The sequence below is a fragment of the Peromyscus leucopus genome, chromosome 5, assembly GCF_004664715.2.
Source record: "Peromyscus leucopus breed LL Stock chromosome 5, UCI_PerLeu_2.1, whole genome shotgun sequence".
NCBI classification, from domain to species: domain Eukaryota; kingdom Metazoa; phylum Chordata; class Mammalia; order Rodentia; family Cricetidae; genus Peromyscus; species Peromyscus leucopus.
Window position 1 is genome coordinate 63,646,889 of NC_051067.1, and position 14,152 is coordinate 63,661,040.

The window sequence follows — 14,152 nt, forward strand, 5'->3', positions numbered from 1 at the left end:
GCAGCAGCCTCCTCCACATCTCATCACTTCACCCTAATCCCTTCATCCTGCACACGCTGGGGAGGGTGACCTTGAGTTGCCCTCTGGTCACTTGTCAGTGATTCATTATCATACGATGTCAATGCACATGACCGGTGCTCAGAGCCTGCCAGGCCTCATTGCAAGGACCTCAGTGCCAATTCCCCTGTCAGTCTGTATCACAGAGGAGGGCACTGGAGAATAAGGAGGTAAAGTGACTTGCTCAGGCCATAAAGCTCAGTAAAGCCAGAGATGGAATTGAGCCCAAGCAGCCTGGCCCTGAGGTTTGTGTGCCTAATTGTCAGCCTCTCCTCTTTCTGTGTGTGTGTGTGTGTGTGTGTGTGTGTGTGTGTGTGTGTGTGTGTGCCCAAGCACTGTCTATCTCCACAAACTCCTATATTCTGGGACCACTGGGGCACCTGCATGTCCTCAGGAGTAACTGTTTCTGGATCTGTGGCAATGCTTCCCATTCTGATAGGGCTGCATGTATCTCTGTTAGAGCCATGAGGTCTTTCTGAAGGAAGATTGCTGTGGGATGTTCTGTATGTTAAATGTGTTGCTCTGGTTGGTTAATAAATAAAACACTGATTGGCCAGTAGCCAGGCAGGAAATATAGGCAGGACTAGGAGAAAAGAGAATTGTGGGAACAGGAAGGCTGAGCAGAGAGACGCTGCCAGCCCCCGCCATGACAAGCGAGATGTAAGGTACTGGTAAGCCATGAGTCACGTGGCAACTTATAGACTAATAGAAATGGGTTAATTTAAGATACAAGAATAGCTAGCAAGAAGCCTGAGCCATTAGGCCAAACAGTTCAAATAATATAAGCGTCTGTGTGTTTATTTTATAAGTGGGCTGTTGGACTGCCAGGGCTTGGCAGGACCCGGAGAGATAACTCTAGCTACAGAAGATGTACACCCCATTCATCCCTAACATAATAACTAGCTCAAAGTAGTTGCTTCATAAATGTTTATTAATAGCCGGGCAGTGGTGGCACACGCCTTTAATCCCAGCACTTGGGAGGCAGAGGCAGGCAGATCTCTGTGAGTTCAAGGCCAGCCTGGGCTACAGAGTGAGTTCCAGGACAGTCTCCAAAGCTACACAGAGAAACCCTGTCTCAAAAAGCCAAAAAAATAAAAACAAACAAACAAACAAATAAATAAATAAAAATAAATGTTTATTAAGTCAATCAAGGAAAACATTTTTGCACGAGAATATGAAAATAAAACATCCATCTGGGTTTCTGTGACCTACCTGTCTGCAACCACAGCTGTTGAACAGAGAAACCTTGTCTTGGAAAACAAAAAAGAAAAAAGAAAAGAAAACATCCATGAGCTCATTTCTAACATGTGTCCTTTGTTCTCAAGAGCTGTGAAACCTTGACATTCAAGCTTCAAGCTTCACCTTCTCAGCCGCCCCGTCCCTTTGAGTCTTTCATACCACACCCGGCTCTAGGACTCCACATGGGAGGATTTTGTGTGGATGTGAACATGTCTGTGTGAGTGTATGCACAGGTATGTGTGGTGCCTGCAGAGTTCAGGATAGGCCATGAGATTCCTAAGAGCTGGAGTTGCAGACATTTAGAATTTCTGTTTGCTTTTTAGTTTTATTGAAACAATGTCTCACTATGTAGCCTTGGCTGACCTGGAACTCGCTATGTAGACCAACCTGGCCTCAAACTCATAAGAGATCCACCTGCCTCTGACTCCTTAGTGCTGGAATTAAAGGTGTGAGCCACCAAGCCTGTAGGTTACAGGCATTTGTGAGCTGCCCAATGTTGGTGCTGGGATCTGAACTCCAGTCCTCATGGTTGAGCAGCAAGTGTTCTTAACCACTGAGCCACCTCTGTAGCCCCCATTGTGACAAGGTTTTTGAGATGGAATTTGTGGGCCATATAATTCACCCATTTAAAGTGCACAGCACAACAGCTTTCAGCCTATTCACAAAATGGGGTGACCTTCACCATAATCAACTTAACTTCAGTCCTTTAAAAGGAACCCCTATATCATTAGTGACCATTTCCCCATTTTCCTCAACCCCAAAGCAACTTCTTATTCATGCTCTATGACTATGGATTTGCCCAGTTTAGACACCAGACATTTCCACTGAATAGAATCATACAACACGTGGTCTTCTGTGCCTGGCTTTTTTCACTTAGCAAAATGTTTTCCAGGTTTACTCATGGTGTGGTATGAATTAGAACTTCATTTCTTAGATGACTAATACTGAATAGGGTAGGGTATGTTTGTCCATTAGATCAATACGTTATTTCTACCATTTGCTCACTCTGAATAGTGCTACAGTGAACTTTTGTGTATGGGTGTTTGTGCAGGCATATGCTTTCATTCCTCTTGGGGATGGATGTCTGGATCCCAGGACAAGTTTATGTTTAACATTTTGAAGGACTCTCATATCTAAAGTTTTCATTTATTCATCTGCCTTATTCATCTGTCTCCTTTGGTGCTTTGAGGTCTCTTTGAGGGGAATTTCCACCTGGCTCATGCCTACCATACCACCTGGCACAGCCTAGCTGCCTCATAAATGTTTATTGAATCACTCAGTGAAAATACCCTTGCCTAAGAGCATTGAAAGGGAACATTCATGTGTTCATCTCAATGGCCTGTTCATGAGAAGGAACTCATTCAGGGACCTGAACATTTCACATCCATATGTTCCTGTGGCTAATGTCCTTCTCAAACAGCAAGAGTGAATTTGGGATGTACTTAGGAAGGACTGCACAAAAAGCCATCAAGATGCCCTTAACATTCCTTCAGTTTAGCCAAACTTTAAACAAATCTTTTTCTGCTTTGAGGCCCCCAACTTACCTTTTCATGGAGCATTCACTTTAGAAGATAAATCCTCCCTGACTGAGGGGAGTGAGTTCCAGCCTTCCCTGTGGATAGCAAAAGGGCTCAGGGCCCTTATATGAAAGTGGCATCATACATGCATACAACCAATGCACATTTTCTATGCACTTCGTTTTGCTTGGTTTTTGAAACATTGTCTTGCTACATAGATCAAACTGACTTTGAACTCACTGGGTAGTCCAGGCTGGCCTTGAACTCATAATCCCATAGTCTTAGCTTCCCAAATGCTGGGATTATGGACCTGCATCATGATGCTGGGCTCCCATATACTTCTGGTCATCTCTAGATTACTTATAATGTCCAGTACAATGTAAATGGCAATGTAAGCAATTGTTATATTATATTGGCAAGGGAATAGTTGCTCAGTTCCCTGCAATTTGTTATTATTTTATGTGCATGGGTGTTTTGCCTGCAGGTAGGTCTGTACATCCTATGTGTATAGTGCTCACAGAGGCCAGAAAAAGGTATCAGATTCCCTGGGACTGGAGTCACTGACAATTGTGAGCAAATATGCAGATGCTAGAAATTGAACCAAGGTCCTCTGAAAGAGCAATCTTAACGGGGAGCCATCTCTCCAGCCCTCTACCATGCATGCCACGCCTCCCTCTCTCTCTCTCTCTCTCTCTCTCTTTCTCTCTCTCTCTCTCTCTCTCTCTCTCTCTCTCTCTCTCTCTCTCTCTCTCTCTCTCCCTCTCTCTCTCTCTCCTGAGACAGGGTCTCATGTAGTTCTGGCTGGCTTGGAACTCACTATGTAGACCAGGCTAGTCTTGAACTCATAGAGCTCTGCCTGCCCCTGCCTCACATGTGCTGGGATTGGTGGAATGCACCATCACACTCAGTTCACCTACAATTTTTTTTAAATATATTTTTGAGAGGCTGGAGTGATAGCTCAGTGATTAAGAGTACTTACTGCCCATCCACAGGACCTGGGTTTGATTCCTAGCACCTCATATGGACCTATATAGTGGTTCACAAATGTCTGTATCTCCAGTTGCAGGGAATTTGATGACCTCTTCTGGATTCCTCAGGAGCCAAGCACAAATATGGTGGTACATAAACACACATGCAGGAAAAACACTAATGCACATAAAATAAAAATTTTTGAAAGAAAAAATATTTTTGAAGAAATTATAAATGTAACACTCTGGATTCAGAAGGCTAACTACATGTGTGACTTCTAGAGGTCTCTGAGATCCATCTTTCTTCAACATAGACTTGGAAAGACCCAACACTCCTGTCCCCCAGTCTTGATAAAATGGTATTGCCTAGCTTAGAGTTATGAAGGCTCCTCCCATCCAGCCCTTTGGTTCTGGTGCAGTTGGTTCAGGCTCACTCACGTTACCATAGCCTTGAACAAAGACTAAAATGGTTGGATTCATTTTAGCTTTGACAATAGCATTGACTCGGTATTTCATCTGATCCTCCGAGGACATTGGGCATAGCTCTTATGTCATGTAGAAATGACCTTAGGGGAGTGTGTCCATGCAAAATAGATGCCCACCTACAGTGTTACCTAGTATAAACATACAAAGTCTTGTCTGTTCTTAATGTCAACAATTCATGCTGTACTTTCATTTCCTTTATTCTTTTTCTTTAGACAGGGCCTCACTATATAGCCCTGGCTGTCCTGGAACTCACTCTGTAGCCCAGGCTGGCCTCAGACTCACAGAGATCCACCTGCCTCTGCCTCCATGAATGCTGGGATTAAAGGCGTGCACCACGACACCCAGCCTCATTTTCCTTCATTCTTAATGGACTAATTATAACCTCCATTTAAAGAGGTGAAGTAAGGGTTGTATCACAAGAGGAATTTGTGATACTTGGAACCAAGGAGTTTCTAGAATTGAGCCCTGTCTGGGAAGAGATGACCATCTTTCCTCCATTCTCCAGCTGTAGGAGTTACAGAAAGGAAGCATCTTAATACAAATGTGAACACCTGCTTATTAGACTCAAATTGTAGTAAAGACAGGTTGTAATTTTTTTAATCAATTTATTTGAAGCCCTCCTGGAGCTGTCTGTGTTGACACAGGTGGATGTGGAACATAAGAGCTCTGTGAGTCGGGACATTTCTAAATCCTACCTCGTGCCTTTTTCTGTAAAAGCCATCCATTTCCCTAAGTGCCGGCCCACAGCATCACGGAGCATCTATTTAGCACCTTTCCTCACAGAAGGTCCTCCTTTCGTTTCTATTATTGTGATAAAATATCCTGACAGAAAGCAATTTAGGGGAGAAAGGTTTATCTTAGCTTATAGTTCCAGTTTATAATCCATTATTTTAGGGAAGTCACAGTGGCAAGAGCCTGAAACAGCCAGCCGGTCACCTCGACAGTCAAGAGCAGAGAGAAACAAAGACGCACGCTATCGCTCAGCTTGCTCCCTCTACTCTTACACAGTCCCGGGCCCCCAACCTGCTAATGGCGCTGCTTATGTTCAGATGAGGTCTTTCTGCACCAGTTAAGGCAATCAAGATAATCACCCACAAAGATGCCCACAGGACGACCTGACCAAGGTAATTACCCACATGCTAGGTGATGACGGCGCACACCTTTGATCCCAGCACTTGGAAAGCAGAGGCAGGAGAATCTCTGTGAGTTCAGGGACGGCATGGTCTAGAGTGAGTTCCAGGATAGCCATGACTACACAGAGAAACCCTGTCTCAAACCCCCCTACAAACAAACAGACAAAGATAATCACCCACAAACATGCCCACAGGATAACCTGATCCAGACAGTCCCTCACTGAGACTGTCTTCCAGGTGACTCTAGGTTGTGTCAAGTAGACAATCAAACTAACCATCCCAGGACGTCAGCACTATTATGGCTACACAGTTATTCAGACATCAAGACACTTTGTCTGGCATGCCAGCTTCGTAGTTCCTGTCACTCCGGCTACTCATGGGAGGTCAGGGAAGGAGGCTCCTAAATCAGGGCCAGCTGGGCAACTTAACAAGACTCTGTCTCAAAAGAATTTAAAAGGGCTGAGGACATAGCCCTGCAGTTGAGTATCTATTAGCACGCAGAAGGCCCTGTGATCGAGGTATACTATCTTCACCCTCGGTCCTTACCAGCTGAGCAAAAGCTGCTTGCCTGAGTCCTGCCACAGTACCCTCAACTACAGTTTCTCAGGCCTCACGTCACCATAGTCCAGGACCCGAAGGCTGATGCTTGGTCCAGCCCTCCAGAAAACTGCTTCTGCCCACAGAGGGGCTTGATTCTAGATGGTAAATTTTGTCCTAGGCCCGGGAAGTATTTTTAATTTTCCTCTGAATTCAGAGTGTCTTACTGCTCCCAAGTCTCCTGAACTCGACCTATGTGTTTCCTATCTCTTCTTGATTCTCATCCTGAAATTCTACTCCCCGCCCCATCAACATCTCATCTCTTTACGAAGACTCACACGCAAGCAAGTTGAGAGCACCTTTAGCCATGAAAATGGAAAACTGGAATCAAAATAAGGCGCCACAGGCCACGCTGTGCTGTACCCACTTGAGAGCAGAACATGCATTTATGAGAAATGTTCCCCCTCTCTCCCTTCCTTCCTCCATCTCTCTATCCCTCCCTCAGACACAGGCTTTCTGATCTCATGATGGAATTCATGGGGACCAGACAGGAAAGGACTGTTGCCAGAGCCCCAGGGGAGCCCATACATCAGGTCTGTGGGTAAGAAACATCTGCCTCCTGCCTGGCCCCTAGCCTTCCAGGAATCCGTGAATGTGTGGCTTATGCTCTGAGCTTAGGCTGTGCTTTGGCTAGATCTAGCAAGAGGAAGCCTGGGCCTGGCTGAGCCATGCCAAGGGAAGGAAGAAACACAGAACCCACTCTTCTCCTCCTGGGCATGGCTTTGAAGGCCAGCCTTGTGTAGAGGCTCTGTGTGGTGAGGTCAGAGTGGACCTAGAGAACCAAGGAGATTGGAAAATGGTGGCCCTGACCCCTGATGCCTTCTGATTCTTTTCTCCTAGTAGAGGTCAAAGGGCGTCTTACTTGGAAAGAGTGTGCTCTGTGACTTCCCAGTTGTATCCCAACCACCTCTGCTGCTGCTGCTGCTTCTCTCCCAGCTTCCCCCAGCAAGCCCAGAGCCTGGCCCGCCAGCAGCTGCCTCTCTGCCCTGCCAGCCCTCACTTCTCTCCAGTCTTGCCCAAGAGATCAAGTGGCAAGAACTGCAGGGCTTCCAAAACTTCTCAAATTATGATAATTCATCAGATCCCATGTCTCACGGTGTTCAGACATGTTGAGACATTGGACAACCACTTCCAAGTGAAAACAGAAAGGAAGCCAAGACAAAACAGATTCTGAAATGAAGGTCTTTACATTTTTTATCACATTTACTTAGTATCTGTGTGTGTGCGTGCACACACAGGTGTGTGGACGGGCAAGGGTGTGCCATAACTCAGGTATGAGAAGGTCAGAAGACAATTTTGGGGAATCCATTCTCTGATTCTACAATATGGATTGACATCCACAGTTTTGTTTTGAGTTTAAATTATTACAAATCCTTTTAGCCATGTCGTAGGTATTAACATTTTAAGTAAAATGGCTATGTTGCGAAACTAGTGGACTCCCAGTACAGTAGTGAACTTAAAGCCACTACTAGCCATTTTTTTTAACATACAAGAACAGGATTTTTTCAGCAGTTAGAAATTAGAGCTAGCCTGGTCTACAAAGCGAGTTCCAGGAAAGGCGCAAAGCTACACCGAGAAACCCTGTCTGGAAAAACCAAAAAAAAAAAAAGATTTGTGACTTTATTCGGTTGGGGATTTAGCTCAGTGGTAGAGTGCTTGCCTAGCAAGCACAAGGCCCTGGGTTCAGCCCTTAGCTCTGGAAAACAAAAACAAAAACAAAAACAAAACTCTGTAGAGCCAGGAAGTGGTGACGCACGCCTGTAATCCCAGCACTCGGGAGGCAGAGGCAGGTGGATCTCTGTGAGTTCGAGGCCAGCCTGGTCTACAGAGCTAGTCCAGGACAGGCTCCAAAGCTACAGAGAAACCCTGTCTCGAAAAACCAAAAAGAAAAAAAGAAAGAAAGAAAGAAAGAGAGAGAGAGAGAGAGAGAGAGAGAGAGAGAGAGAGAGAGAAAGAAAGAAAGAAAGAAAGAAAGAAAGAAAGAAAGAAAGAAAGAAAGAAAGAAAGAAAGAAAGAAAGAAAGAAAAGAAATTAGACATAGTTCCCTCTCAGTCCTTGAATCCTTACTGCAAGACTATGGCCTGAAACTGCAAGAACCAGGGCCCTAGGGTCTTTCTGTTCAGAGTCCTCACACACACACAGCAGATACTCCTGGAGGGTTTTACTTCCCTGATGAATGGGGCTCAGCACTCTCCGCTCTTACAGAAGACCTGGCAGTTCCAGTTCTAGAGGATCCCATGCCCACTGCTGGTCTCCATGGGCACTGCACACACATAGAACATGTCAACATATGCACATAAAATGCTGAATAAATAATAAAAAATAAATTAAAAATAATAAATAGGGCGGTGGGGGTGCACGCTTTTAATCCCAGCACTCAGGAGGCAGAGGCAGGCAGATCTCTGTGAGTTCGAGGCCAGCCTGCAAAGTGAGTTCCAGGAAAAGCTCCAAAGCTACACAGAGAAACCCTGTCTCCAGAAACCAAATAATAATAATAATAATAATAATAATAATAACAATAATAATAATAAATAAACTTTTGTTTATAGATTCAGAAACTTAAAGGGACTATGTAATCTCTTCTTTCCCTACTTATAATTATGGCAAAATACACATAACATAAAATTTACCAGGATGGATTAGAGATTCAGTAAAAAGTAAAAGCAGCCTGGCTTTTCTACCACCACTGGGCATCCCTTTTTCCCACAGGATCTCGTTGTGTAGCCCTGACTGCCTAAACTTACTATGCAGACCAAGTTGGTCTCCAACTCACAGAGGCCTACCTGCCTGCCCCCGCCCTGCCCCTGCCCCGCCCTGCCCCTGCCCCCTTGTGCTGGGACTAAAGGCATGTGCCATCACACCCAGCTGAACAGAATCTATTTACTTGGCATGACATGCCAGGATTTTTGTTAGCTCTCTCTTTGTGCTCTCCAACCTCATGGCTGCCCTGTGGTCTGCTCTCTGGCACATCATCCTCTGGCCATGCCCATGAAGTCCCCCTCTCCACATGCCTCGGTGAGCAACCTTCTCTAGAGAAATGTTGAACAGTTTTGATGGTTTTTCCAAAGCCCTTTCTTTGCAATGTCTCTTTCCTCACTTCCGTCTTCCTTTCTTAGAGGCCCCTTCTTCTTTCTCTTTGTTCACACTTCTTTGTCTTCTCCTCACTTATACAGCCCGTCTCTCTCTGTGCACAAGATTTTATGGGGTTGCCTCAACTCCTTCTCCAAAAGACTCCACTCTCTGAGTACAGGCCAGGCCTTATTCAGGCCTGTTTCTCCCAGGGGTCCCAACAGTGTGGAGATTAATGTGGAGATGTTGGGTAGAAGCTGGAGAAGGCACAGAGGTGTGTGTGTTTGGGGGGGGGGGGCGGGGGCTGTGGCCAGGCCAAGCCGAGGGAACCAGGCTGGCAGCTGGTGTGTGATGTATGCACACACAAACGAGGAAACGCATGAATGGGCGACTGTGAACAGCTCCAGTGTTAACTAGGTGAGTTAGTGAGTGAGAGCTTGTATAAGGCAAGTCTCCTGTGAGAGCAGGTATGAAAGGGAGCTTGTTCAGGGGACTGGGGACATCTTTGAGATGGTTGGCACAAGTCTCCGAGACTGGTCAGAGGCACGCCAGGAATGTACAAAAATGTTTCCAGTCCCTCAACATTTGGACAGTCTGAGACCATTTCCTCAGGCTGGCTGTGCCCTTTATGAAATCCTCGTTCCAAATCCTGTTATTATTTTTCTTCCCACTCAGAGAGCTGAGCTTTCCACATCCCTTTCAAGGAATGAGAATTTAACAAGATAAACAGCCCCAATAACAAGCAGGTCACCACACTATGTACGTGGCCCAGGTGTTCTTGAAAAATAAATTATGACTTTTCTGTTTTGCAGTTTTAAAAAATATTTTATTAGCATATATTAATTATATACAGTAATATATTTCAATATGCTATTTTTATACATTTACCCTATGCATTTCTTTCTTTTCTTTTTTTTCAAGGCAGGGTTTCTCTGGCTCTGGCCATACTGGAACTCACTCTGTAGACCAGGCTGGCCTCAAACTCAGCGATCAACCGATCAATCAATCGATCAATCGGGCCTGCCTCTGTCTCCTGAGTGCTAGCATCAAGGGAATGTGCCACCAACACCTGGTTCCTAATGCGTTTGAATTGCATTTACTCCTCTTAACCCTCTCTGGTCCCACTGAAAATTTGGTTTTGTACTCATTTTTGGAATGACCTGAGGCACTGAAAGACCCTTGGGTACTTAGGGTGTGTAGCTTTAAGGGCTCCCTTACAACAATGCAGATTCCCCTCCCAATGATTCAAGCCGAGTTTTAAATGGAGTTGTTACTGGTGTGGAACAGCTTTATACATTTTCGCTGAGAAGGTCAGGTGTTGTGAATAGTCTGGGTCCTGTGCACCTCAGGCTGTCCTCCAACTCGCTGTGTAGCTGAGGATGGCCTTGAATTTCTGTTCCTCTTGTCTCTGACTCCCAAGTGCTCAGATTACTGGTGTGTGCAACCACATTCGGTTTTATGCAGTGCTGGGATCAAACCCAGGACTTTATGCATGCTAGGTAAATGTTCTACCTACTGAGCTACATTGCTAGTCCCTGCTTTGGACTTTTTTATTTTTGAAATTTTATTTATTTATATTTTATGTATGAGTGCTATTAATGTATGTCTGTATGCCAGAAGAGGGCATCAGATCCTATTATAGATGGTTGTGAGCCCCCATGAGGTTGCTGGCAATTGAACTCAGAACCTCTCTGGAAGAGCAGCCAGTGCCCTTGACCCCTGAGCCATCTCTCCAGCCCCCTTGTTTATTTTAATTTAATTTTAGAAATAGGGTCTCGTCATGTGGCATTGTCTAGTCTTGAGCCTGGTGCTCCTCTGGTTTCTACCTCCCAAATGCTGGCATTACAGATGTACACTATCATACCTGGCATGACCTCCATTTAAAGATATTTACCAAAAGATCTCTGAATGGGCTGCTCGACGAGGATAAAAATGGAAAAGAAAAATAGCCAACATCCTTACCTTATGTTTAATGCCCAAATCACCTCATGAAGCCCTATCTTAGTTCCAGTTTCTATGCTGTGAAGAGACACCATGACCATAGCAACTCTTATAAAGGAAAACATTTAACTGGGGCTGTTTTACAGTTCAGAGGTTTAGTTCATTATCATGGCAGGAAGCATGGCGGCACACAGGTAGACATGGTGCTGGAGCTGAGAGGTTTTACATCTTGATCCAAAAGCAACAGAAAGTGAACTGAGATACTGGGTGTGGTTTGAGCATACATGAGACCTCAAAGCCTGCTTCCATAGTGACACATTTCCTCCAACAAAGCCATATCCCTAACAGTGCCACTCCCTTTGGGAGCCATTTTCTTGGGAACCACCACATTCCACTCCCTGGCCCCCATAAACTTTTGATATCATAATGCAAAATGTATTCAGTTCAACTACAAAACTCTTCATAGTCTATCACAATTCCCAACTTATTTAAAAGTCTAAAGTTCAAAGTCTCTTCTAAGATTCATGAAATCTAAGATTCATGAAACTGTAATCACCTGTAAAATCAAAATAAAAACCAGATCACACACTTCCAACGTACAAAGGCATAGAATGTACATTATCATTCCAAAATGCAGGGAAGGGAGCATAGTAAGGAAATACTGGACCAAAGCAAGACTGAAAACCAGCTGGGCAAACTCCAAACTCTGCATCTCCATGTCTGATGTCAAAACACTCTTCAGATCTCCAACTTTGTTCAGCTTTGTTGACTACAGCACACTTCTTTCTCTTAGGCTGGTTCTACCCCCTCTTAGCAGCTCTCTTCAGCAGGTATCCCACAGCTCTGGCATCTCTAACATCTTGGGGTCTCCAAGGCAATCCAGGCTTCAACTTTATAACTTCACACAATGGCCTCGCTAGGCCTCCATTCAGGGACACCTGACACATGATTGGCCTCAGCAGCTTTCCTTAGTTGCTCCTTGACTCTAAAGTCAGAACCATATGGCCGAAGGTACCAAGTTCTACTGCTTGCTGGGGCTAGAATATGGTCCCCTTGTTCAATTACATCTGTAAGGATGCTGTTCTTCTTTTTGTTTTGTTTTGTTTTGTTTTTTTGAGACAGGGTTTCTCTGTGTAGCTTTGTGTCTTTCCTGGAACTCACTTGGTAGCCCAGGCTGGCCTCGAACTCACAGAGATCCGCCTGGCTCTGCCTCCCGAGTGCTGGGATTAAAGGCGTGTGCCACCACTGCCCGGCTAAGGATGCTGTTCTTAATTACTCGTCATCAGCCTAAAAAGCAGGTGGGCCCTCTGTGCGCCCCTCTCTTTCCTTTCTGCTCCTTCCTTCCATCTACCCCCCCTCTCCCTCCCTCCCTCCCTCCCTCCTTCTCTCTCTCTCTCCCCTCCCTCCCTCTCTCTCTTCCCCCCTCTCCCAATAAAGCTCTAAAAAGGTAACCATGGCTGTGATTCTTCTGATCAGCACTCTCCTCCGCCGCCACAAGCAGCGCACCATTTAACCAACAACATCTTTACCAGCCTTCTGTTTTGATGGTTACCTTCATTGCCTAAGCTTGGCTGTTCTGGAACTTGCTCAGTAGACCAGGCTGGCCTCAAACTCTGAGATTCTCTAGCCTCTCCCTCCAAGAGTGCTGGGATTAAAGGTGTGAACCACCACAACCAGCTCTAAGCTTTTCTTTAATTCCTTTTCACAAGTTGGAAATTTATTTGGGTGGGGTCCTGCCCTGAGGTTACCACTCCCTTTATTCCATTTCTTAATCCTTTCATCTCCTCAACACAGGATTTAGCTCCATTCCACTTCCTGATGCTGGGCAGTAGTGGCACACACCTTTAATCCCAAGCTCCACAACTGTGACAGAGGACCTAGGTCAGTCCCATGTAGGTTCCCTATTTGCCAGTTCAGTCTCTGTGAGCTCCTTTGAGCCCAGGTTAGTTTCTGTGGATTTTCTTGTGGTGTCCTTGACCCCTCTGGCTCCTACAATTTTTCTTCCCTCCAGCCCCTTTTAGTTAATTTTTTTTTAAATTTTGAGGCAGGATCTTGCTTTGTAGCTTAGGCTGGCCTTGAACTCACCATTCTTCTCTGTCTTCCTGTTGAATAGCTTATACTATAGCCGTGTACTGCCATACTAAGCCTGTGTTTCTAAAAGCATGTGGTAAGGGACCTTTAAGATGGTCAAGGTTCCTGCTGCCAAGCCTGAGGACCTGAGTTCAATCCCTAGAACCCACATGATGGGTAGAACAGATTCCTGCAAGTCAATCTCTAACCTCCACATATATACCATCACACACACACACACAGACACACACACACACAGACACGTACACACAAAAATAAATAAGCAAATAACATGTAATTTAAATTTTTATGATAAAAATATAAAAATGCAAATATGTGATAAAATATATAGAACATTAAATTGGCCATTTTACCCATATGTAAGTGGAAAGCTCCGTGGTACTGATTATATTCACATTATTATATGACCATCCCCACACTCGCCTTCAGAACACTTTCCATAGTTCCACAACAAGCTCTGCACCTGCTAGCCGTCAGCTCCCATTTCTGCTCCTATAACCCTGGAAACCACACTCAACTATCTTTTTGCAGTATGAATTTGCTGCAGAGACCTCATATAAATGGACTCATACCATATGTGATCCTTGGGCCTGGCTTATTTCATGTAACACAGCAGCCTGTAGCTTCATCCATGGATCAGAATTTCCTCCCATTTTAAGTTGAATAATATTCTATCGTATGTATAGGTGACATTTTTTGCTTATCCACTCACCCACCAAGGAAGAATTGTTTTCCTCTACGTAGTAAATCATGCTGCAATATGTATGTAAATATATTTTGTGCCTCTGATTTCAGTTCTTTTAACCATCTATCCAGAAGAATATCAGGTGTTTCTTCAGTCACTCTCCACCTTATGTTTTTGAGGCAGGGTTTCTCACTGAACCTGGAGCTCACTGATTCAGCTAGGCTGGCTGGGCAGCAAGCCCCGGGGATCAGTGACTCTCTACTTCCTTGACATTGGGATTAGAGGCATGGGCCACTGTGTTTCTCTCCCTTCCTCCCTCTCTCTGCCTCTCTCTTTCCTTCTCCCTCTTCCCCCCACCCGTCTTTGAGA